This window comes from Rhipicephalus microplus, unplaced genomic scaffold (assembly GCF_043290135.1).
Source record: "Rhipicephalus microplus isolate Deutch F79 unplaced genomic scaffold, USDA_Rmic scaffold_26, whole genome shotgun sequence".
Taxonomy (NCBI): Eukaryota; Metazoa; Arthropoda; class Arachnida; order Ixodida; family Ixodidae; genus Rhipicephalus; species Rhipicephalus microplus.
In genome coordinates, this window is record NW_027464599.1 from 5,083,738 (window position 1) to 5,108,166 (window position 24,429).

The 24,429-nt window shown below is 51.4% G+C and overlaps 6 non-coding genes across 6 annotated transcripts; all 6 read right to left on the minus strand.

Annotated features, from left to right (window-relative positions):
- Positions 1-5,643: 5,643 nt before the first annotated feature.
- TRNAN-GUU (transfer RNA asparagine (anticodon GUU)) lies at positions 5,644-5,717 on the minus strand. The gene has a single exon. It is a non-coding gene; the product is annotated as a tRNA-Asn (tRNA).
- Positions 5,718-6,386: 669 nt separating this feature from the next.
- Positions 6,387-6,463, minus strand: TRNAN-GUU (transfer RNA asparagine (anticodon GUU)). Its single transcript has one exon. It is a non-coding gene; the product is annotated as a tRNA-Asn (tRNA).
- Positions 6,464-7,417: 954 nt separating this feature from the next.
- TRNAN-GUU (transfer RNA asparagine (anticodon GUU)) lies at positions 7,418-7,491 on the minus strand. Its single transcript has one exon. It is a non-coding gene; the product is annotated as a tRNA-Asn (tRNA).
- A 1,111-nt stretch (positions 7,492-8,602) lies between these two features.
- On the minus strand, positions 8,603-8,679 carry TRNAN-GUU (transfer RNA asparagine (anticodon GUU)). Its single transcript has one exon. It is a non-coding gene; the product is annotated as a tRNA-Asn (tRNA).
- An 807-nt stretch (positions 8,680-9,486) lies between these two features.
- On the minus strand, positions 9,487-9,560 carry TRNAN-GUU (transfer RNA asparagine (anticodon GUU)). Its single transcript has one exon. It is a non-coding gene; the product is annotated as a tRNA-Asn (tRNA).
- Positions 9,561-13,909: 4,349 nt separating this feature from the next.
- TRNAN-GUU (transfer RNA asparagine (anticodon GUU)) lies at positions 13,910-13,983 on the minus strand. Its single transcript has one exon. It is a non-coding gene; the product is annotated as a tRNA-Asn (tRNA).
- Between the last annotated feature and the right edge of the window lie 10,446 nt (positions 13,984-24,429).

The following is a 24,429-nucleotide window of genomic DNA, read 5'->3' on the forward strand; positions in this document are numbered from 1 at the left end:
GAAAAAGCAACACACCACTCCCGGGAGGGCTCGAACTTCCAACCTCTCGGTCAACAGCCGATCGCGCTAGCCAATTGCGACAGCAACGGAGACAGTCGTTCTCCCCTCTCACCACCATCAAAACATATCTTCAAAGCTATGAGCGCAAAGAAAAAAAAGCGCCGCACCACCACCGGGTGGGCACGAACCTCCAATCTTTTGGTTAACAGCGGATCGCGCGAGTCAATTGCACCTCGGAGACAGTCCTGCTCCACTCTCACCACCATCAGAACATAGCTTCAAAGCTATCAGCCCAAACAAAAAAGCAACAAACCACTCCCGGGAGGGCTCGAACCTCCAACATTTCGGTTAACAGCCGTTCACGCTAGCCGATTGCACCACGGAGACAGTCGTGCTCCACTCTCAACACCGTCAGAACATTTCATCAGAGCTATTAGCCCAAAGGAAAAAAAGCGCCGCACCACCACCGGGTGGGCTCGAACCTCCAACCTTACGGTTAACAGCCCATCGCGCTAGCCAATGGCGCAACGGAGATAGTCGTGCTCCACTTTCACCACCGTCAGAACATTTCTCCAAAGCTTTCAGCGCCAAGAAGAAAAAAGCGACACACCGCTCCTGGGAGGGCTCGAACCTCCAGTCTTTCGGTTAACAGTCGAACGCGCTAGCCAAATGTGCCACGAAGACAGTAGTGCAGTGCTCTCACCACCGTCTGTACATTTCTCCAAAGCTACCAGCGCAATAAAAAAAGCGACACACTGCTCCCGGAAGGGCTGGAACCTCCAACCTTTCGATTACCATACGAACGCGCTTGCCAATTGCGCCACGGAGACAGTCGTGCTCCACTCTCACCACCGTCAGAACATTTCTTGAAAGCTATCAGCGCAAAGAAAAAAAAGCGACACACCACTCCCGGGAGGGCTCGAACCTCCAACGTTTCGATTAACAGCTGATCGCGCTAGAATATTGCGCCACGGAGACTTTTTTTTTCTTAAATGAATGAAATTATCAACAGTAATGTACAAAGAGCATACTTCACCAGAAGTCCGGAAAACACGCAAAAGCGTCAAGAACGAGAAGTGACTCCGGAACAGGGTCAAAAGTGTCGACAACACTGCGCACTTGAGCAGCTGCTTCTCGGAAGACAGATCTAGTCGACAATGGTGGCTCGGCATGTCCATCAATCATGCGACTTTTCCATAATGAATACAGTCCCAACAACATAAACAAGTCGTAAGGAGTATTATCAGTCAGACTCTTTTTGAACGGAAGGAACCTGATAACATTACCTGTGATTGGAAGTTCGTGCTGCACTCTCACCACCATCAGAACATTTCTCCAAAGCCATCAGCGCAAAAAAAAAGCAACACACATCTACCGGGAGGGCTCGAATCTCCAAACTTTCAGTTAACAGCCGAACGCGCTAGCCAATTGCTTCACGGAGACATTTTTGCTGCACTCTCACCCCCGTCAGAACATTTCTTCAAAGCTATCAGCGCAAAGAAGAAAAAAGCGCCGCACCACCACCGGGTGGGCTCGAACCTCCAACATTTCGGTTAACAGCCGATCGCGCTAGCCAATTGCGCCACGGAGAAAGTCGTGCTCTACTCTCACCACCGTCAGAACATTTCTTCAGAGCTATCAGCCCAAAGAAACAAAAGTGCCGCACCACCTCCGGGTGGGCTCGAACCTCCAGTTTTTCGGTTAACGGCCGAACGCGCTAGGCAATAGCGCCACGGAGGCTGTCGTTCTCCCCTCTCACCACCATTAGAAAATATCTTCAAAGCTATCAGCGCAAAGAAAAAAGCGACACACCGTCCCCTGGTGGGCTCAAACCTCCAAACTTTCAGTTAACAGCCAATCGCGCTAGCCAATTGCGCAACAGAGACATTCCTGCACCACTCTCACCACCATCAAACATATCTTCAAAGCTATAAGCCCAAAGAAAAAAAAGCGCCGCACCACCCCCGGGTGGGCTCTAACCTCCAACCTTTCTGTTAACAGCCGATCGCGCTAGCCAATTGCACCACGGAGACAGTCATGCTTCACTCTTACCACCGTCAGAACATATCTTCAAATCTATGAGCCCAAAGAAAAGAAAGCGCCGCACCACCACCGGGTGGGCTCGAACCTCCAACCTTTCGGTTAACAGCCGAACGCGCTAGCCAATTGCTTCACGGAGACATTTTTGCCGCACTCTCACCCCCGTTAGAACATTTCTTCAAAGCTATCAGCGCAAAGAAGAAAAAAGCGCCGCACCACCACCGGGTGGGCTCGAACTTCCAACCTTTCGGTTAACAGCCGATCGCGCTAGCCAATTGCGCCACGGAGAAAGTCGTGCTCTACTCTCACCACCGTCAGAACATTTCTTCAGAGCTATCAGCCCAAAGAAACAAAAGCGCCGCACCACCACCGGGTGGGCTCGAACCTCCAGCTTTTCGGTTAACGGCCGAACGCGCTAGGCAATAGCGCCACGGAGACTGTCGTTCTCCCCTCTCACCACCATTAGAACATATCTTCAAAGCTATCAGCGCAAAGATAAAAGCGACACACCGTCCCCTGGTGGGCTCAAACCTCCAACCTTTCGGTTAACAGCCGAACGCGCTAGCCAATTGCTTCACGGAGACATTTTTGCCGCACTCTCACCCCCGTTGGAACATTTCTTCAAAGCTATCAGCGCAAAGAAGAAAACAGCGCCGCACCACCACCGGGTGGGCTCGAACTTCCAACCTTTCGGTTAACAGCCGATCGCGCTAGCCAATTGCGCCACGGAGAAAGTCGTGCTCTACTCTCACCACCGTCAGAACATTTCTTCAGAGCTATCAGCCCAAAGAAACAAAAGCGCCGCACCACCACCGGGTGGGCTCGAACCTCCAGCTTTTCGGTTAACGGCCGAACGCGCTAGGCAATAGCGCCACGGAGACTGTCGTTCTCCCCTCTCACCACCATTAGAACATATCTTCAAAGCTATCACCGCAAAGATAAAAGCGACACACCGTCCCCTGGTGGGCTCAAACCTCCAACCTTTCGATTAACAGCCAATCGCGCTAGCCAATTGCGCTACGGAGACATTCCTGCACCACTCTCACCACCATCAAACATATCTTCAAAGCTATAAGCCCAAAGAAAAAAAAGCGCCGCACCACCCCCGGGTGGGCTCTTACCTCCAACCTTTCTGTTAACAGCCGATCGCGCTAGCCAATTGCACCACGGAGACAGTCATGCTTCACTCTTACCACCGTCAGAACATATCTTCAAATCTATGAGCCCAAAGAAAAGAAAGCGCCGCACCACCACCGGGTGGGCTCGACCCTCCAACCTTTCGGTTAACAGCCGAACGCGCTAGCCAATTGCTTCACGGAGACATTTTTGCGCACTCTCACCCCCGTTAGAACATTTCTTCAAAGCTATCAGCGCAAAGAAGAAAAAAGCGCCGCACCACCACCGGGTGGGCTCGAACCTCCAACATTTCGGTTAACAGCCGCTCGCGCTAGCCAATTGCGCCACGGAGAAAGTCGTGCTCTACTCTCACCACCGTCAGAACATTTCTTCAGAGCTATCAGCCCAAAGAAACAAAAGTGCCGCACCACCACCGGGTGGGCTCGAACCTCCAGTTTTTCGGTTAACGGCCGAACGCGCTAGGCAATAGCGCCACGGAGGCTGTCGTTCTCCCCTCTTACCACCGTCAGAACATGTTTTCAAATCTATGAGCCCAAACAAAAAAAGCGCCGCACCACCACCGGGTGGGCTCGAACCTCCAACCTTTTGGTTAACAGCTGATCGCGCTAGCCAATTGCGCCACGGAGACAATCCTGCTCCACTCTCACCACCATGAGAACATATCTTCAAAGCTATCAGCCCAAAGAAAAAAAGCAACAAACCACTCCCGGGAGGGCTCGAACCTCCAACCTTTCAGTTAACAGCCGATTGTGCTAGCCAATTGCGCCACAGAGACAGTCGTGCTCCACTCTCACCACCGTCAGAACATTTCTTCAGAGCTATCAGGCCAAAGGAAAAAAAGCGCCGCACCACCACCGTGTGGGCTCGAACCTCCAACCTTTCAGTTAACAGCCCATCGCGCTAGCCAATAGCGCCACGGAGACAGTCCTTTTCCACTCTCACCACCATGAGAACATAACTTCAAAGCTATCAGCCCACAGAAAAAAAAAGCGCCGCCGCACCACCGGGTGGGCTCGAACCTCCAACCTCTCGGTTAACAGCCGATCACGCTAGCCGATTGCGCCACGGAGACAGTCGTGCTCCACTCTCACCACCATTAGAACATATCTTCAAAGCTATCAGCGCAAAGAAAAAGCAACACACCACTCCCGGGAGGGCTCGAACCTCCAAATTTTCGGTTAACAGCCGAACGTGGTAGCCAATTGCGCCACGGAGACAGTCGTGCTCCCATCTCACCAACGTCAGAACATTTCTTCAAAGCTATCAGCACAAAGAAAGAGCATCACACCACTCCCGGGAGGGCTCGGAACTCCAACCTTTTGGTTAACAGCCGATCGCGCTAGCCAAGTGCGCAGCGGAGACAGTCAAGCGCAACTCTCACCACCGTGAAAACATTTCTCCAAAGCTATCAGCGCAAAGATAAAAAAAGTGACACACTGCTTCCGGGATAGCTCGAACCTCCAAACTTTCGGTTAACAGCCGAACGCGCTAGCCAAATGCGCCACGGAGACAGTCGTGCTCCATTCTTACCACCATCAGAACATATCTTGAAATCTATGAGCCCAAAGAAAAAAAAGCGCTGCACCACCACCGGGTGGGCTCGAACCTCCAACCTTTTGGTTAACAGCTGATCGCGCTAGCCAATTGCGCCACGGAGACAGTCCTGCTCCACTCTCACCACCCTGAGAACATATCTTCAAAGCTATCAGCCCAAAGAAAAAAAGCAACAAACCACTCCCTGGAGGGCTCGAACCTCCAACCTTTCAGTTAACAGCCGATCGCGCTAGCCAATTGCGCCACAGAGACAGTCGTGCTCCACTCTCAACACGATCAGAACATTTCTTCAGAGCTATCAGGCCAAAAGAAAAAAAGCGCCGCACCACCACCGGGTGGGCTCGAACCTTCAACCTTTCGGTTAACAGCCCATCGCGCTAGCCAATAGCGCCACGGAGACAGTCGTGCTCCTCTCTCACCACCGTCAGAACATTTCTTCAGACTATCAGCCCAAAGAAAAAAAAGCGCCGCACCACCACCGGGTGGGCGCGAACCTCAACATTTCTGTTAACAGCCGTTCACGCTAGCCGATTGCACCACGGATACAGTCGTGCTCCACTCTCACCACCATCAGAACATATCTTCAAAGCTATCAGCGCAAAGAAAGAGCAACACACTACTCCCGGGAGGGCTCGAACCTCCAAAATTTCGGTTAACAGCCGAACGTGCTAGCCAATTGCGCCACGGAGACAGTCGTGCTCCAATCTCACCAACGTCAGAACATTTCTCCAAATCTATCAGCACAAAGAAAAGAACATCATACCACTCCCGGGAGGGCTCGGAACTCCAACCTTTTGGTTAACAGCCGATCGCGCTAGCCAATTGCGCAGCGGAGACAGTCATGCGCAACTCTCACCACCGTGAAAACATTTCTCCAAAGCTATAAGCGCAAAGATAAAAAAACTGACACACTGCTTCCGGGAGGGCTCGAACCTCCAAACTTTCGGTTAACAGCCGAACGCGCTAGCCAAATGCGCCACGGAGACAGTCGTGCTCCATTCTCACCACTGTCAGAACATAACTTTAAAGCTATCAGCGCAAAGAAAAAAGCAACACACCACTTCCGGGAGGGCACGAACCTCCAACCTTTCGGTTAACAGCCGATTGCGCTAGCGAATTGCGCCACGGAGACAGTCCTTTTCCACTCTCACCACCATGAGAACATAACTTTAAAGCTATCAGCCCAAAGAAAAAAAAGTGCCGCAGCACGACCGGGTGGGCTCGAACCTCTAACCTTTCGGTTAACAGCCGGTCGCGCTAGCCAGTTGCGCCATGGAGACAGTCCTGCTCTACTCTCACCACCATCAGAACATATCTTCAAAGCTATCAGCCAAAAGAAAAAAGAGCAACACACCACTCTCGGGAGGGCTCGAACCTCCAACCTTTCGGTTAAAAGCCGATCGCGCTAGCCAATTGCGACACGGAGACAGTCGCGTTACACTTTCACCACCGTCAGAACATTTCCTCAGAGCTATCAGCCCAAAGGAAAAAAAGCGCACCACCACAACCGGGTGGGCGCGAACCTCCAACCTTTCGGTTAACAGCCCAACGCGCTAGCCAATTGCGCCACGGAGACAGTCGTGAGTCGTGGTCCACTCTCACAACCATCAGAACATACCTTCAAAGTTATCAGCGCAAAGATAAAAGCAACACACCACTCCCGGGAGGGCTTGAACCTCCAACCTCTCGGTCAACAGCCGATCGCGCTAGCCAATTGCGCTACGGAGACAGTCCTGCACCACTCTCACCACCATCAAACATATCTTCAAAGCTATCAGCCCAAAGAAAAAAAAGCGCCGCACCACCCCCGGGTGGGCTCGAACCTCCAAACTTTCGGTTAACAGCCGATCGCACTAGCCAATTGCTCCACGGAGACAGTCGTGCTTCACTCTCACCACCATCAGAACATATCTTCAACGCCATCAGCACAAAGCAAAAAAAGCGACACACCGTCCACGGGTGGACTCGAAACTCCAACCTTTCGGTTAACAGCCGATCGCGCTAGCCAATTGCGCCACGGAGACAGTCGTGCTTCACTCTCACCACCATCAGAACATATTTTCAACGCCATCAGCACAAAGCAAAAAAAGCGATACACCGTCCACGGGTGGGCTCTAACCTCCAACCTTTCGGTTAACAGCCCATCGCGCTAGCCAATAGCGCCACGGAGACAGTCCTTTTCCACTCTCACCACCATGAGAACATAACTTCAAAGCTATCAGCCCACAGAAAAAAAAGCGCCGCAGCACCAACGGGTGGGCTCGAACCTCCAACCTTTCGGTTAACAGCCGATCACGCTAGCCGATTGCGCCACGGAGACAGTCGTGCTCCACTCTCACCACCATCAGAACATATCTTCAAAGCTATCAGTGCAAAGAAAAAGCAACACACCACTCCCGGGAGGGCTCGAACCTCCAAATTTTCGGTTAACAGCCGAACGTGGTAGCCAATTGCGCCACGGAGACAGTCGTGCTCCAATCTCACCAACGTCAGAACATTTCTCCAAAGCTATCAGCACAAAGAAAAGAGCATCACACCACTCCCGGGAGGGCTCGGAACTCCAACCTTTTGGTTAACAGCCGATCGCGCTAGCCAATTGCGCAGCGGAGACAGTCATGCGCAACTCTCACCACCGTGAAAACATTTCTCCAAAGCTATCAGCGCAAAGATAAAAAAAGTGACACACTGCTTCCGAGAGGGCTCGAACCTCCAAACTTTCGGTTAACAGCCGAACGCGCTAGCCAATTGCGCCACGGAGACAGTCGTGCTTCACTCTCACCACCATCAGAACATATCTTCAACGCCATCAGCGCAAAGCAAAAAAAGCGACACACCGTCCACGGGTGGACTCGAAACTCCAAACTTTCGGTTAACAGCCGATCGCGCTAGCCAATTGCGCCACGGAGACAGTCGTGCTTCACTCTCACCACCATCAGAACATATCTTCAACGCCATCAGCGCAAAGCAAAAAAAGCGACACACCGTCCACGGGTGGGCTCGAACCTCCAACCTTTCGGTTAACAGCCCATCGCGCTAGCCAATAGCGCCACGAAGACAGTCCTTTTCCACTCTCCCCACCATGAGGACATACTTCAAAGCTATCAGCCCACAGAAAAAAAAGCGCCGCAGCACCACCGGGTGGGCTCGAACCTCCAACCTTTCGGTTAACAGCCGATCACGCTAGCCGATTGCGCCACGGAGACAGTCGTGCTCCACTCTCACCACCATCAGAACATATCTTCAAAGCTATCAGCGCAAAGAAAAAGCAACACACCACTCCCGGGAGGGCTCGAACCTCCAACCTTTCGGTTAACAGCCGATTGCGCTAGCGAATTGCGCCACGGAGACAGTCCTTTTCCACTCTCCCCACCATGAGAACATAACTTCAAAGCTATCAGCCCAAAGAAAAAAAAGCGCCGCAGCACGACCGGGTGGGCTCGAACCTCTAACCTTTCGGTTAACAGCCGGTCGCGCTAGCCAGTTGCGCCATGGAGACAGTCCTGCTCTACTCTCATCACCATCAGAACATATCTTCAAAGCTATCAGCCCAAAGAAAAAAGAGCAACACACCACTCTCGGGAGGGCTCGAACCTCCAACCTTTCGGTTATAAGCCGATCGCGCTAGCCAATTGCGACACGGAGACAGTCGCGCTACACTTTCACCACCGTCAGAACATTTCCTCAGAGCTATCAGCCCAAAGGAAAAAAAGCGCAGCACCACAACCGGGTGGGCGCGAACCTCCAACCTTTCGGTTAACAGCCCAACGCGCTAGCCAATTGCGCCACGGAGACAGTCGTGAGTCGTGGTCCACTCTCACAACCATCAGAACATACCTTCAAAGCTATCAGCGCAAAGAAAAAAGCAACACACCACTCCCGGGAGGGCTTGAACCTCCAACCTCTCGGTCAACAGCCGATCGCGCTAGCCAATTGCGCTACGGAGACAGTCCTGCACCACTCTCACCACCATCAAACATATCTTCAAAGCTATCAGCCCAAAGAAAAAAAAGCGCCGCACCACCCCCGGGTGGGCTCGAACCTCCAAACTTTCGGTTAACAGCCGATCGCGCTAGCCAATTGCGACACGGAGACAGTCGTGCTTCACTCTCACCACCATCAGAACATATTTTCAACGCCATCAGCGCAAAGCAAAAAAAGCGATACACCGTCCACGGGTGGGCTCTAACCTCCAACCTTTCGGTTAACAGCCCATCGCGCTAGCCAATAGCGCCACGGAGACAGTCCTTTTCCACTCTCACCACCATGAGAACATAACTTCAAAGCTATCAGCCCACAGAAAAAAAAAGCGCCGCAGCACCACCGGGTGGGCTCGAACCTCCAACCTTTCGGTTAACAGCCGATCACGCTAGCCGATTGCGCCACGGAGACAGTCGTGCTCCACTCTCACCACCATCAGAACATATCTTCAAAGCTATCAGTGCATAGAAAAAGCAACACACCACTCCCGGGAGGGCTCGAACCTCCAAATTTTCGGTTAAAAGCCGAACGTGGTAGCCAATTGCGCCACGGAGACAGTCGGGCTCCAATCTCACTAACGTCAGAACATTTCTCCAAAGCTATCAGCACAAAGAAAAGAGCATCACACCACTCCCGGGAGGGCTCGGAACTCCAACCTTTTGGTTAACAGCCGATCGCGCTAGCCAATTGCGCAGCGGAGACAGTCATGCGCAACTCTCACCACCGTGAAAACGTTTCTCCAAAGTTATCAGCGCAAATATAAAAAAAGTGACACACTGCTTCCGAGAGGGCTCGAACCTCCAAACTTTCGGTTAACAGCCGAACGCGCTAGCCAATTGCGCCACGGAGACAGTCGTGCTTCACTCTCACCACCATCAGAACATATCTTCAACGCCATCAGCGCAAAGCAAAAAAAGCGACACACCGTCCACGGGTGGACTCGAAACTCCAACCTTTCGGTTAACAGCCGATCGCGCTAGCCAATTGCGCCACGGAGACAGTCGTGCTTCACTCTCACCACCATCAGAACATATCTTCAACGCCATCAGCGCAAAGCAAAAAAAGCGACACACCGTCCACGGGTGGGCTCGAACCTCCAACCTTTCGGTTAACAGCCCATCGCGCTAGCCAATAGCGCCACGAAGACAGTCCTTTTCCACTCTCCCCACCATGAGAACATACTTCAAAGCTATCAGCCCACAGAAAAAAAAGCGCCGCAGCACCACCGGGTGGGCTCGAACCTCCAACCTTTCGGTTAACAGCCGATCACGCTAGCCGATTGCGCCACAGAGACAGTCGTGCTCCACTCTCACCACCATCAGAACATATCTTCAAAGCTATCAGCGCAAAGAAAAAGCAACACACTACTCCCGGGAGGGCTCGAACCTCCAACCTTTCGGTTAACAGCCGATTGCGCTAGCGAATTGCGCCACGGAGACAGTCCTTTTCCACTCTCACCACCATGAGAACATAACTTCAAAGCTATCAGCCCAAAGAAAAAAAAGCGCCGCAGCACGACCGGGTGGGCTCGAACCTCTAACCTTTCGGTTAACAGCCGGTCGCGCTAGCCAGTTGCGCCATGGAGACAGTCCTGCTCTACTCTCACCACCATCAGAACATATCTTCAAAGCTATCAGCCCAAAGAAAAAAGAGCAACACACCACTCTCGGGAGGGCTCGAACCTCCAACCTTTCGGTTAAAAGCCGATCGCGCTAGCCAATTGCGACACGGAGACAGTCGCGCTACACTTTCACCACCGTCAGAACATTTCCTCAGAGCTATCAGCCCAAAGGAATAAAAGCGCAGCACCACAACCGGGTGGGCGCGAACCTCCAACCTTTCGGTTAACAGCCCAACGCGCTAGCCAATTGCGACAGCCACGGAGACAGTCGTTCTCCGCTCTCACCACCATCAGAACATATCTTCAAAGCTATCAGCGCAAAGAAAAAAGCGACACACCGTCCCCTGGTGGGCTCAAACCTCCAACCTTTTGGTTAACAGCCAATCGCGCTAGCCAATTGCGCTACGGAGACAGTCCTGCACCACTCTCACCACCATCAAACATATCTTCAAAGCTATCAGCCCAAAGAAAAAAAAAGCGCCGCACCACCACCGGGTGGGCTCGAACCTCCAAACTTTCGGTTAACAGCCGATCGCACTAGCCAATTGCGCCACGGAGACAGTCGTGCTTCACTCTCACCACCATCAGAACATATCTTCAACGCCATCAGCGCAAAGCAAAAAAAGCGACACACCGTCCACGGGTGGACTCGAAACTCCAACCTTTCGGTTAACAGCCGATCGCGCTAGCCAATTGCGCCACGGAGACAGTCGTGCTTCACTCTCACCACCATCAGAACATATTTTCAACGCCATCAGCGCAAAGCAAAAAAAGCGATACACCGTCCACGGGTGGGCTCTAACCTCCAACCTTTCGGTTAACAGCCCATCGCGCTAGCCAATAGCGCCACGGAGACAGTCCTTTTCCACTCTCACCACCATGAGAACATAACTTCAAAGCTATCAGCCCACAGAAAAAAAAGCGCCGCAGCACCACCGGGTGGGCTCGAAACTCCAACCTTTCGGTTAAAAGCCGATCACGCTAGCCGATTGCGCCACGGAGACAGTCGTGCTCCACTCTCACCACCATCAGAACATATCTTCAAAGCTATCAGTGCAAAGAAAAAGCAACACACCACTCCCGGGAGGGCTCGAACCTCCAAATTTTCGGTTAACAGCCGAACGTGGAAGCCAATTGCGCCACGGAGACAGTCGTGCTCCAATCTCACCAACGTCAGAACATTTCTCCAAAGCTATCAGCACAAAGAAAAGAGCATCACACCACTCCCGGGAGGGCTCGGAACTCCAACCTTTTGGTTAACAGCCGATTGCGCTAGCCAATTGCGCAGCGGAGACAGTCATGCGCAACTCTCACCACCGTGAAAACATTTCTCCAAAGCTATCAGCGCAAAGATAAAAAAAGTGACACACTGCTTCCGAGAGGGCTCGAACCTCCAAACCTTCGGTTAATAGCCGAACGCGCTAGCCAATTGCGATACGGAGACAGTCGTGCTTCACTCTCACCACCATCAGAACATATCTTCAACGACATCAGCGCAAAGCAAAAAAAAGCGACACACCGTCCACGGGTGGACTCGAAACTCCAACCTTTCGGTTAACAGCCGATCGCGCTAGCCAATTGCGCCACGGAGACAGTCGTGCTTCACTCTCACCACCATCAGAACATATCTTCAACGCCATCAGCGCAAAGCAAAAAAAGCGACACACCGTCCACGGGTGGGCTCGAACCTCCAACCTTTCGGTTAACAGCCCATCGCGCTAGCCAATAGCGCCACGAAGACAGTCCTTTTCCACTCTCCCCACCATGAGAACATAACTTCAAAGCTATCAGCCCACAGAAAAAAAAGCGCCGCAGCTCCACCGGGTGGGCTCGAACCTCCAACCTTTAGGTTAACAGCCGATCACGCTAGCCGATTGCGCCACGGAGACAGTCGTGCTCCACTCTCACCACCATCAGAACATATCTTCAAAGCTATCAGTGCAAAGAAAAAAAAGCGACACACCGTCCACGGGTGGGCTCGAACCTCCAACCTTTCGGTTAACAGCCCATCGCGCTAGCCAATAGCGCCACGAAGACAGTCCTTTTCCACTCTCCCCACCATGAGAACATAACTTCAAAGCTATCAGCCCACAGAAAAAAAAGCGCCGCAGCTCCACCGGGTGGGCTCGAACCTCCAACCTTTAGGTTAACAGCCGATCACGCTAGCCGATTGCGCCACGGAGACAGTCGTGCTCCACTCTCACCATCATCAGAACATATCTTCAAAGCTATCAGTGCAAAGAAAAAGCAACACACCACTCCCGGGAGGGCTCGAAACTCCAATTTTTCGGTTAACAGCCGAACGTGGTAGCCAATTGCGCCATGGAGACAGTCGTGCTCCAATCTCACCAACGTCAGAACATTTCTCCAAAGCTATCAGCAAAAAGAAAAGAGCATCACACCACTCCCGGGAGGGCTCGGAACTCCAACCTTTTGGTTAACAGCCGATCACGCTAGCCAATTGCGCAGCGGAGACAGTCATGCGCAACTCTCACCACCGTGAAAACCTTTCTCCAAAGCTATCAGCGCAAAGATAAAAAAAAGTGACACACTGCTTCCGGGAGGGCTCGAAGCTCCAAACTTTCGGGTAACAGCCGAACGCGCTAGCCAAATGCGCCACGGAGACAGTCGTGCTCCATTCTCACCACCATCAGAACATATCTTCAAATCTATGAGCCCAAAGACAAAGAAGCGCCGCACCACCACCGGGTGGGCTCGAACCTCCAACCTTTTAGTTAACAGCTGATCGCGCTAGCCAATTGCGCTACGGAGACAGCCCTGCTCCACTCTCACCACCCTGAGAACATATCTTCAAAGCTATCAGCCCAAAGAAAAAAAGCAACAAACCACTCCCGGGAGGGCTCGAACCTCCAACCTTTCAGTTAACAGCCGATCGCGCTAGCCAACTGCGCCACAGAGACAGTCGTGCTCCACTCTCAACACCATCAGAACATTTCTTCAGAGCTATCAGGCCAAAAGAAAAAAAGCGCCGCACCACCACCGGGTGGGCTCGAAACTCCAACCTTTCGGTTAACAGCCCATCGCGCTAGCCAATAGCGCCACGGAGACAGTCGTGCTCCTCTCTCACCACCGTCAGAACATATTTCAGACTATCAGCCCAAAGAAAAAAAAGCGCCGCACCACCACCGGGTGGGCGCGAACCTCCAACCTTTCGGTTAACAGCCGTTCACGCTAGCCGATTGCGCCACGGAGACAGTCGTGCTCATCTCTCCACCATCAGAACATATCTTCAAAGCTATCAGCGCAAAGAAAGAGCAACACACCACTCCCGGGAGGGCTCGAACCTCCAAAGTTTCGGTTAACAACCGAACGTGCTAGCCAATTGCGCCACGGAGACAGTCGTGCTCCAATCTCACCAACGTTAGAACATTTCTCCAAATCTATCAGCACAAAGAAAAGAGCATCACACCACTCCCGGGAGGGCTCGGAACTCCAACCTTTTGGTTAACAGCCGATCGCGCTAGCCAATTGCGCAGCGGAGACAGTCATGCGCAACTCTCACCACCGTGAAAACATTTCTCCAAAGCTATCAGCGCAAAGATAAAAAAACTGACACACTGCTTCCGGGAGGGCTCGAACCTCCAAACTTTCGGTTAACAGCCGAACGCGCTAGCCAAATGCGCCACGGAGACAGTCGTGCTCCATTCTCACCACTGTCAGAACATTACTTTAAAGCTATCAGCGCAAAGAAAAAAGCAACACACCACTTCCGGGAGGGCACGAACCTCCAACCTTTCGGTTAACAGCCGATTGCGCTAACCAATTGCGCCACGGAGACAGTCCTTTTCCACTCTCACCACCATGAGAACATAACTTCAAAGCTATCAGCCCACAGAAAAAAAAGCGCCGCAGCACCACCGGGTGGGCTCGAACCTCCAACCTTTCGGTTAACAGCCGGTCGCGCTAGCCAGATGCGCCACGGAGACAGTCCTGCTATACTCTCACCACCATCAGAACATATCTTCAAAGCTATCAGCCCAAAGAAAAAAGAGCAACACACCACTCTCGGGAGGGCTCGAACCTCCAACCTTTCAGTTAAAAGCCGATCGCGCTAGCCAATTGCGACACGGAGACAGTCGCGCTACACTTTCACCACCGTCAGAACATTTCCTCAGAGCTATCAGCCCAAAGGAAAAAAAGCGCAGCACCACAACCGGGTGGGCTCGAACCTCCAACCTTTCGGTTAACAGCCCAACGCGCTAGCCAATTGCGCCGCGGAGACAGTCGTGGTCCACTCTCACCGCCATCAGAACATATCTTCAAAGCTATCAGCGCAAAGAGAAAAGCAACACACCACTCCCGGGAAGGCTCGAACCTCCAACCTCTCGGTCAACAGCCGAACGCGCTAGCCAATTGCGACAGCCACGGAGACAGTCGTTCTCCGCTCTCACCACCATCAGAACATATCTTCAAAGCTATCAGCGCAAAGAAAAAAGCGACACACCGTCCGCTGGTGGGCTCAAACCTCCAACCTTTTGGTTAACAGCCAATCGCGCTAGCCAATTGCGCTACGGAGACAGTCCTGCACCACTCTCACCACCATCAAACATATCTTCAAAGCTATCAGCCCAAAGAAAAAAAAGCGCCGCACCATCCCCGGGTGGGCTCGAACCTCCAAACTTTTGGTTAACAGCCGATCGCGCTAGCCAATTGCGCCACGAAGACAGTCGTGCTTCACTCTCACCACCATCAGAACATATTTTCAACGCCATCAGCGCAAAGCAAAAAAAGCGACACACCATCCACGGGTGGGCTCGAAACTCCAACCTTTCGGTTAACAGCCGATCGCGCTAGCCAATTGCGCCACGGAGACAGTCGTGCTTCACTCTCACCACCATCAGAACATATCTTCAACGCCATCAGCGCAAAGCAAAAAAAGCGACACACCGTCCACGGGTGGGCACGAAACTCCAACCTTTCGGTTAACAGCCCATCGCGCTAGCCAATGGCGCAACGGAGATAGTCGTGCTCCACTTTCACCGCCGTCAGAACATTTCTCCAAAGCTATCAGCGCAATAAAAAAAGCGACACACTGCTCCCGGAAGGGCTGGAACCTCCAACCTTTCGATTACCATACGAACGCGCTAGCCAATTGCGCTACGGAGACAGTCGTGCTCCACTCTCACCACCGTCAGAACATTTCTTGAAAGCTATCGGCGCAAAGAAAAAAAAAGCGACACACCACTCCCGGGAGGGCTCGAACCTCCAACGTTTCGATTAACAGCCGATCGCGCTAGAATATTGCGCCACGGAGACTTTTTTTTCTTGAATGAATGAAATTATCAACAGTAATGTACACAGAGCATACTTCACCAGAAGTCCGGAAAACACGCAAAATCGTCAAGAAGGAGAAGTGACTCCGGAACAGGGTCAAAAGTGTCGGCAACACTGCGCACTTGAGCAGCTGCTTCTCGGAAGACAGATATAGTCGACCATGGTTGCTCGGCATGTCTATCAATTGTGCGACTTTTCCATAATGAATACAGTCCCAACAACATAAACAAGTCGTAAGGAGTATTATCAGTCAGACTCTTTTTGAACAGAAGGAACCTAATAACATTACCTGTGATTGGAAGTTCGTGCTGCACTCTCACCGCCATCTGAACATTTCTCCAAAGCCATCAGCGCAAAGAAAAAAAGCAACACACATCTACCGGGAGTGCTCGAATCTCCAAACTTTCGGTTAACAGCCGAACGCGCTAGCCAATTGCTTCACGGAGACATTTTTGCTGCACTCTCACCACCGTCAGAACATTTCTTCAAAGCTATCAGCGCAAAGAAGAAAAAAGCGCCGCACCACCACCGGGTGGGCTCCAACCTCCAACCTTTCGGTTTACAGCCCATCGCGCTAGCCAATTGCGCCACAGAGAAAGTCGTGCTCTACTCTCACCACCGTCAGAACATTTCTTCAAAGCTATCAGCCCAAAGAAACAAAAGCGCCGCACCACCACCGGGTGGGCTCGAACCTCCAGCCTTTCGTTTAACGGCCGAACGCGCTAGGCAATAGCGCCACGGAGACTGTCGTGCTCCACTCTCACCAACGTCAGAACATTTCTTCAGAGCTATCAGCCTAAAGAAAAAGAAACGCCGCACCACCACCGGGTGGGCTCGAACTTCCAACCTTTTGGTTAACAGCCGATCGCGCTAGCCAATTCCGACACGGAGACAGTCGTGCTCCACTCTCACGACCGTCAGAACATTTCTTCAGAGCTATCAGCCCAAAGAAAAAGAAACGCCGCACCACCACCGGGTGGGCTTGAACTTCCAACCTTTTGGTTAACAGCCGATCGCGCTAGCCAATGGCGCCACGGAGACAGTCGTGCTCCGCTCTCACCACCGTCAGAACATTTCTTCATAGCTATCAGCCCAAAGAAAAAAAAGCGCCACACCACCACCGGGTGGGCTCGAACCTCCAGCCTTTCGGTTAACGGCCGAACGCGCTAGCCAATTGCGCCACGGAGACAGTCATGCTCCACTCTCACCATCATCAGAACATGTCTTCAAAGCTATCAGCGCAAAGAAAAAGGCAACACACCACTCCCGGGAGGGCTCGAAATTCCAACCTTTCGGTTAACAGCCTATTGCGCTAGGAATTTGCGCCACGGAGACAGTACCCTATCGAAAAAAAACGTATGGTGGGCATGGTGGAAACAACCACCCACCATTATAGTGGATTAATGTAGTGGGTGAATGGTGGAAAACGCCCACCATGGTGCATGGTGCGTATGGTGGGTGCTGCAGTGCCGTCAACGCTTCAGCGCGAAATGACGTCAGAATCACCGTGACGAGCTGCCACAAAAAATAAAAAAGAATTCCATAGAAACGGTATAAAAAACACCTGTCCTGTAAAAAAAAAACAAGGCGCCCAGGGAGATCGAACGTGCAACCTGCGGATTTTGATTCGAAGACACTAACGACTGCGCCACACCAACATGACGTTGATGGTGTGCTGAATACTTAGTTGGCATACTAACGTACGGTTCAACTTATGTTTGTCGAGTACACAACATAGACAAGATATACACCTGCTACTAAAAATTGCACATTTAATAGACACAGGCAACTGCGGCCTGTAACGATTGCCATTGTGTTAATGGCACTAGTGCTATTTTTTTACAATTCACAACTTCAAGAAAAAAAACAAGTGGACTGGGGAGCAGCAACAGTTTACCGGCGGGGTCTGCCAAGTTTATTATCCGTTTCGCGCTCGTTCTAAAGGGCGACATCTGCTCACGCTTTATGACGCTTCTAGGCTCATTCCATAGATTCGCCCGCCTAGTTTATTTGATTGAGTATTGGGATGTTTTTCGCGCAATGTAGAGGGCGGTCGTGCCAGCGCAATGCTGTAGCTCTTTCGCTAAAGCAACAACTACATAACAGCTTGGCCAAAACGAATTCAGTGTGCCGGAAACATTACGCTATCATATTGGTTCACCAAGCATACGAATTGCCACTTCTGAGTTCCCGTACAAAAGCTAGAGAAGTGCCGGCGAGCGCGACCGGTGGCTTTCGGTGAGAAGACACTGACGTTCTCTGGGAGTGCTTTAATCGCGTCGCATCAATGTTTGTTGCTTCTTGAGCGGACACCATACACAATGAAAAATGCTTCATTTAGGTTAATTGATGCCATGGCTGCGCTGTATTGTCATACTTAATCGTCGAAATCGTGTATTCTGAAACCCGGAAGCACGGATAACACAATTGTACGGGCTCGGTCGGTAGGCCTAACATTTGGTGGAAATCATGGTGGTAGAACATGTAGTGTACAGATCCCAGCTTGGTACACTATATAAATTGCCCGCCATTATAAGCCCACCCATCATCTGCTTACTGCTTCCCAGCATTATCGCGATGGTGGGCAGAGCTTCTCAGCTTGGTACACCATGTAGCCCACCATAATAAGCACCACCCAACATATACTTAGGGATTCCCAGCATTATCGCAATGGTGGGCCGAGTGTCCCATTATTGCCCACTATCTAGCCTCTGCTTTCCACCATCATTTCCACTTTACCCATCATCTGTACACCATACCACCCAGTATGTCCCGGCATATCCACCATATTTTCCACTACGTCTCACCATATCCATCATAATTTCCACCATGCCCACTATTATTTCCACTACGCCCACCATGTTTTCCAGTATCCACCATGGCAATTTTTCTGGTAGGGTAGTGCAGCACTCCCACCTCCGTCAGAACATTTCTTCAGAGCTATCAGACCAAAGAAAAAAAAGCGCCGCACCTCCACCGGGTGGGCTCGAACCTCCAGCCTTTCGATTAACAGCCGATCGTGCTACCCAATCGCGCCACGGAGACAGTCGTGCTCCACTCTCACCACCATCAGATCATATCTCCAAAGCTATCAGCGCAAAGAAAAGAGCAACACACCACTCCCGGGAAGGCTCAAAACTACAAACTTTCTGTTAACAGCCGATCGCGCTAGCCAATTGCGCCACGGTACAGTAGTGCAGCACTCCCACCTCCGTCAGGACATTTCTTCAGAGCTATCAGCCCAAAGAAAAAAAGCGCCGCTCCACCACCGGGTGGGCTCGAACCTCCAACCTTTCGGTTAACAGCCCATCGCGCTAGCTAATAGCGCCACGGAGACAGTCGTGCTCCACTCTCACCACCATCAGAACATATCTTCAAAGCTATCAGCGCAAAGAAAAAAGCAACACACCACTCCCGGGAGGGCTGAAACCTCCAATTTTTGGTTAACAGCCGAACGTGCTAGCCAGTAGCGCCACGGAGACAGTCGTGCTCCACTCTCACCACCATCAGAACATATCTTCAAAGCTATCAGCGCAAAGAAAAAAGAGCGCCGCACCACTCCCGGGAGGGCTCGAACCTCCAACCTTTCGGTTAACAGCCTATCGCGCTAGGCAATTGCGCCACGGAGACAGTCGTGCTACCCTCTCACCACCAGCAGAACATATCTTCTAAGCTATCAGCCCAAAGAAAAAAAAAGCGCCGCACCACCACCGGGTGGGCTCGAACCTCCAACCATTCGGTTAACAGCCGATCGCGCTAGCCAATTGGGACACGGAGGCAGTCGTGGTCCACTCTCATCACTGTCAGAACATTTCTTCAGAGCTTTCAGCCCAAAGAAAAAGAAACGCCGCACCACCCCCGGGTGGGCTCGAACCTCCAACTTCTCGGTCAACAGCCGATCGTGCTAGCCAATTGCGCCAGCCACGGAGACAGTCGTTCTCCCCTCTCACCACCATCAGAACATATCTTCAAAGCTATCAGCGCAAAGAAAAAAGCGACACACCGTCCCTTGGTGAGCTCGAACCTCCAACTTTTCGGTTAACAGCCAATCGCGCTAGCCAACTGCGCCACGGAGACAGTCCTGCACCACTCTCACCACCATCAAACATATCTTCAAAGCTATCAGCCCAAAGAAAAAAAAGCGCCGCACCACCCCCGGGTGGGCTCGAACCTCCAACCTTTCGGTTAACAGCCGATCGCTCTAGCCAATTGCGCCACGGAGACAGTCGTGCTTCACTCTCACCACCATGAGAACATATCTTCAACGCCATCAGCGCAAAGCAAAAAAAGCGACACACCGTCCACGGGTGGGCTCGAAACTCCAACCTTTCGGTTAACAGATGATCGCGCTAGCCAATTGCGCCACGGAGACAGTCCTGCTCCACTTTCACCATCATCAGAACATATCTTGAAAGCTATCAGCCCAAAGGAAAAAAAGCGCCGCACCACCACCGGGTGGGCTCGAACCTCCAACCTTTCGGTTAACAGCCGATCGCGCTAGCCAATTGTGCCCCGGAGACAGTCCTGCTCCACTCTCACCACCATCAGAACATATTTTCAAAGCTATTAGCCCAAAGAAAAAAAAGCAACAAACCACTCCCGGGAGGGCTCGAACCTCCAACCTTTCAGGTAACAGCCGATCGCGCTAGCAAATTTCGCCACGGAGACAGTAGTGCAGCACTCCCACCTCCGTAAGAACATTTCTTCAGAGCTATCAGCCCAAAGAAAAAAAGCGCCGCACCACTCCCGGGAGGGCTCGAAGCTCCAACCTTTCGGTTAACAGCCTATCGCGCTAGCCAATTGCACCACGGAGACAGTCGTGCTCCCCTCTCACCACCATCAGAACATTTCTCCAGAGCTATCAGCCCAAAGAAAAACAGTCATGCCCTTTTGGTCTCTGTAATGCGCCGGCCACATTCGAAAGAATGATGGACTCATTTCTCCAAGGGTTTAAACGGTCAACCTGCTTATGTTATTAAGACGACGTTATCGTTTCCTCGCCCACATTCGACTCCCGTCTCAAGCGTTTATCGGCGATTCTTGAAGTTTTTCATCGAGCCGGACTTCAACTGAACTCGTCTAAATGCCACTTTGCTCGTCGTCAAATAACCGTACTTGGCCACATCGTCGATGCCGCAAAAGTCCGCCCAGATCCCGAGAAAATTCGCGCCGTCACGGACTTTCCTGTTCCGAAGTCAACAAAGGACGTTCGCAGTTTTGTGGGCTTGTGCTCCTACTTTCGACGGTTTGTTAAGGACTTCGCCATCATTGCACGCCCACTCACAAACCTCCTGAAGAAGGACACCCCGTTTTTCTGGGGCGTTGATCAAGCTTCATCTTTTTCCCAGCTCACGATGCTCCTTAAAACACCGCCGATTTCAGCCCATTTCAATCCATCAGCTCCAACCGAGGTTCGCACTGACGCTAGTGGGCATGGCATCGGGGCAATGCTAATGCAACATCAACGCGGACAAGACCGTGTTATAGCGTATGCAAGCCGCCTGCTATCTACAGCCAAGCGCAACTATTCAATCACACAACGTGAGTGTCTCGCTCTTGTGTGGGCAGTCGCCAAGTTTCTCCCATACTTATACGGGCGTTCATTCCGGGTAGTCACCGACCACCACGCGCTCTGCTGGCTGGCCTCGCTCAAGAATCCCTCAGGACGCCTCCCTCGTTGGTCCCTACAATTACAAGAATACACGTTCACCGTAACGTACAAAACAGGGCGGTCACATCAAGATGCGGATTCTTTATCACGCTACCCTGTGGAAGAGGCTGCCCATACTGACACCTTTCCAGACCTTTTGCCTGTGACGCAGCTACTCAACCTTGGCCACGAACAACGCCTGGATGCTTCCCTGCGAACCATCATTGACAAGCTTGAGTCAATGCCTCGCGAGGCATCTCTACAAAGGTTCCTGGTAAAAGACGGCATCCTGTATCGCCATAACCTCGATCCATATGGCCATGACTTGCTCCCCATCATACCAGCACATCTTCGTGCGACTGTTCTCAACCAGCTTCATGACGCTCCTTTGGCGGGACACTTGCGCGTCTCTCGGCAATACGACCGTGTACGTCGTCGTTTCCTTTGGCCTGGTCTTGCCCGCTCTGTTCGACGCTACGTCGCCGCTTGTGAGCCCTGCCAGCGCCGCAAAAAGCCATCTTCCCTACCAGCTGGATTCCTTCAGCCAATCGACATTCCCATTGAACCTTCTTTCGAATTGGCCTCGACCTGCTTGGCCCATTCTCGATCTCCAGCTCAGGCAACAATTGGATCACTGTCGCCACTGACTATGCGACACGGTACGCTATCACACGAGCACTTCCAACGAGTTGCGCAACCGATGTGGCGAACTTTCTGGTATATGATATTATTTTAGTACACGGAGCTGCACGTCAATTTCTCACTGACCGGGGCCGGACCTTCCTATCAGCTGTCGTTGATGAAATCCTGCGCTCTTGCTCTGCAAAGCACAAGTTTGCCACTTCGTACCATCCGCAAACGAATGGTCTTACGGAGCGCCTCGACCACACCATAACCGACATGCTTTCTAAATACGTAGCGGCCGACCACCAGGACTGGGACGTTCATTTGCCATTTGTGACGTTCGCATATAATTCGTCACGTCACGACACTGCCGGCTATTCACCATTCTATCTTCTATATTTTGAGCATTGCCAGTGGGATGATGCAATAAGTGCGCGTCGCCAGATCACGATGCTGTGGCGCGTGCTCTCGTCTTTCACGCGTACTTTGCCCTGCGAAAGGGGGAATGGACGCTCATGCGTGCGCGCGCTTATCTTACGGTGGTGAGAATCGTATGCCTTGGTCTTCCACTTGAAATATTTTGTTGTATTTATTGGGTGCACAAAGGTCACTACACTCGCTGCACAGTCTCTACGAAAGCGCCATGCTTTTCAGACACTGGGAAGTAACAATTGAGGTGCTTATTTGCGTTCATCTGTACCTGCGCATACGTTTCGTGCGTCATTTGTATGTGAGCAACGTGGAACAGCTTTCGATGTGCTTGCCTAGCGCCTTTTTCCAATGCCTGGGCGAAGGAGCAGATTTCAATGGGAAGCGGCCGTCGGTGTTAGTGTGGCATTTTGCTGCCAGGCACCACTACCAGAGTAGGCATATCACCGCGTCGTCTCTCGCGCAAACAACGCCGGGGGTGCGTTCGAAGCTGTATACGGTTCGGCCTTCGGCTGTATTGGCATTGTTTGAGGTATAATTGTTGAGATGTGAAACACTTGTTGTTCTAGACACCTAGCTCGTTTCCTAGGCATGTGTCGTTTTCGACTTCTTCATTGAGGCAATCGCTTGTCCTCTGCTAAGCCGATACCAGATAGCTCATGCCAGGCCAGCGATGCGCCGAAAATAATTTTTTCATTGTTTTGTTTGCTCTTCTGAGAGTTGCTTTTTTGACTTACTGAAAGTTGATTTTTGAGAGTATTAGCTTCTGTGCAAGACGCCAATTCTAAAGCCTCGGGTGCTTTATGTTCTCTGATGCTTGCTACTGTACAGTGGTGTAGCACATTATATGCAAGCACGGAGTTCATGCGCTAAATGGCATGAATTGCCACTGAACTGCTTCCAGGAATATAAGTGATCATCCATTTCCTTCGTAACGCTTTTGAGTATTACATGTGTTTACACTGAGAGAAAGCAAGTGCGAGAAAATGAGAAAAGATGCCATTTGAATTCACCATTTGACAGAAAGGTGTTGGTACGAAAAACAAACAAAAACAGCTCCATGTACGGCACGATTCCTGCAACCGTGGCCGATGTTTTGAACAGGCGCGGTCGTTAGTGTAAAGTCTGATGCCGATCCACATCTTGAGCCAAGGTGACAGGCGAGAAAAATGCTGGCTGTTGTCAATTCCTGGATTTCGTCTGTGTATTCCTGGACAGATTTATTTGGCTGCTCGGTTCTGTTTCTTTTTTCTTTTCTTCGGCCGTTCTATTCGGTAGCGAGCACAGTAGAGGTTGAATGGCTGTAGACACGGACGCTTTCACCACGGGAGGCACCCTGTTCCGCCTTAGAAGGACGCATTCATTACGACACAGTACATGATAACTGTCGCGTGTTTCGCGTGTAACTCATGTTTTGCCCTAGGGCTCCCATTCAGCTTCGGGGCGTAATGTAAGCGTTGCACTCTGGAGTGATCGCCGGGCAGTGTAGCTACTGATAAGACTCATTCGTTGACTGTTCGGACGTAGCGCAGTGCCGCTTAGTCATACCGATTGCCATGCTTCCAAATGTGAAGTGTAGTCTTGCGCCACCACTTCTTATAATCTGCAAAATATTTGAGTTGTGAATCACGGCTACATATTTGAGTGTAGCACAAATATTGTATTACAAGATCACTTACCTTGCCTGATTACTGCAAGCACCCTCCCTCGTACACCAGTGGAGCTGCAATTTCGCGGAATGACAGCCATACATTGTATTAAGGCAGAAGCATAAATAACAATAGTATATCCTTTATTTTTCACCAAGACAATGATCGAGGGTGAGATAAAAAGCTGACAAGCAGCTTGATAAGCTCCGCCCTCCCTCTAATTGTACACTTTGGAGCGTTTGCAGTTGCGCTGCACTTATGAAGGAGCAAGAAAAAAAAACTCGCAGCGATATAACATGAGGAGGCAATAATTAACAATGTGAATAAACGGGGCAAATAAACAGCATAAAAAATCCTCACCAAAACAGATGCGAATGCAACAAATTCCTCATGAAAAGCGAAAATGGATCGTTGGCGGCATCCGGCATCTTCTCAAGCCAGCTGCGTTTACA